Source organism: Octopus bimaculoides, chromosome 9 (genome assembly GCF_001194135.2).
Source record: "Octopus bimaculoides isolate UCB-OBI-ISO-001 chromosome 9, ASM119413v2, whole genome shotgun sequence".
Taxonomy (NCBI): domain Eukaryota; kingdom Metazoa; phylum Mollusca; class Cephalopoda; order Octopoda; family Octopodidae; genus Octopus; species Octopus bimaculoides.
The window spans coordinates 18,554,885-18,556,679 of record NC_068989.1 but is presented as its reverse complement, the minus strand read 5'-3'; the positions used below and the strand labels follow the sequence as shown (position 1 = coordinate 18,556,679).

Genomic DNA, 1,795 nt, shown 5'->3' with positions numbered 1-1,795 from the left:
GTGTGTGTGTGTGTGTGTGGTCATATATATATATATATATATATGTATGGTTGTCTGTGTATGTATAAATGCATGTTGTTCTATTTAAAGCATTTTAGTGTGGATATTAGGTGGTTGTGACATTAAAATCCTATAAGAAGTGGTTGGCTGTGTTAAGTGAATTTGCTTGGTTGTGTTGAGTGAAGTGCTTGGCTGTGTTGAGTGAAGTGCTTGACTGTGTTGAGTGGTGAATATAGTGGCCAGCAGTGTTTCAGTGCTGAGTGCCTCTTGATACAATATTGCATTTGTATTAAGGCAGCGAGCTGGCAGAAGCGTTAGCATGCCGGGTGAAATGCTTAGCAGTATTTCATCTATACGTTCTGAGTTCAAATTCAGCTGCGGTTGACTTTGCCTTTTGTCCTTTCAGGGTCAATAAATTAAGTACCAGCTGTGTACTGGGGTCGATCTAATCGACTGGCTCCCTCCCCCAAAATTTTGGGCCTTGTGCCTAGAGTAGAAAAGGATATTGCATTTGTATCATGGTGTATGTGTGTGTAATTAGAGTTTGTCTGGATTGGATGAGAGTGAGCGTCACTTTAGGATGATGTTGTGTGGATAGTTTCCATGTTTAGTTTCCTGGTGATATATTCTTTTATTCTCTTATGTGTTTTGGCCCTTAGACTGTGGACATGCTGGGGGACACCTTGAAGAATTTTAGTTGAATGAGTCAACCGCAGTTTTTTATATTTTAAGCTTGGGAATTATTCCATCAGTCTCTCTTGCTGAACCACTAAGTTATGGCGACATAAACACACCAACGCTGGTTGTCAAGTAGTGGTGAGGGACACACACACATACACACATGCGTGTGTGAGTGTGTGCTATGGGTTTCTTTCAGTTTCTGCCTACCAAATCCACTCACAAGGCTTTTTTTGGCCCAAGACTATAGTAAAAAGTACTTGTCCAAGGTGCCATGCAGTGGGACTGAACCTGGAACCCTGTGGCTGGGAAGTAAACTTCCTACCATACAAAAAATTACAGTATCATCAAGTATCACAAACCTCAATGCAAAAGGCTTTTCATATGTATTAGATAATCCACTGTTACACACACCTGTACATATACACAAATATACTGTAATATATATATATACATATACATACTGGCTTGCGAAGACCTGTTGGGGCAAGTGAAATCGAAATCGTGATGGCACCTGTACCAGTGGAGTGCTAAGAGCACCGTCTGAGCGTGATCATTGCCAGAGCAGCTGTCTGGCTTCTGTGCCAGTGGCACGGAAATAGCACCATTTGAGCGTGATCGTTACCAGCATTGCCTTACTGGCACATAAAAAAACATTCGAGCAAGGTCGTTGCCAGTGCCGCTGGACTGCCTCCTGTGCAGGTGGCATGTAAAATACACCATTTTGAGCGTGGCCGTTGCCAGTACCGCCTGACTGGCCTTCATGCTGGTGGCACATAAAAGCACCCACTACACTCTCTGAGTGGCTGGCGTTAGGAAGGGCATCCAGCTGTAGAAACTCCAAATCAGATTGGAGCCTGGTGTAGCCATCTGGTTTGCCAGTCCTCAGTCAAATCATCCAACCCATGCTAGCATGGAAGGCAGACATTAAACGATGATGATGATGATGATGATGATGATGATGATATATATATATACATATAACTGTTACATTGTCATCAAATATCAGAAAACTCACTGAATGTGGAGACTGTATTCAATAATGTGTGAATTAGATGACCTACTGTTGTGAATACACTACTACAGCTATCTAATGGCATAGTGTGTGTGTGTGTGG

The 1,795-nt window shown here is 42.5% G+C and overlaps 1 protein-coding gene across 1 annotated transcript in view; it reads right to left on the bottom strand.

The window, feature by feature from the left end:
- LOC106868091 (LHFPL tetraspan subfamily member 2a protein) overlaps nucleotides 1-1,795 on the bottom strand; it is a 38,084-nt gene that overhangs the window by 1,981 nt on the left and 34,308 nt on the right. The gene's annotated exons all lie outside the window — the stretch shown is intronic.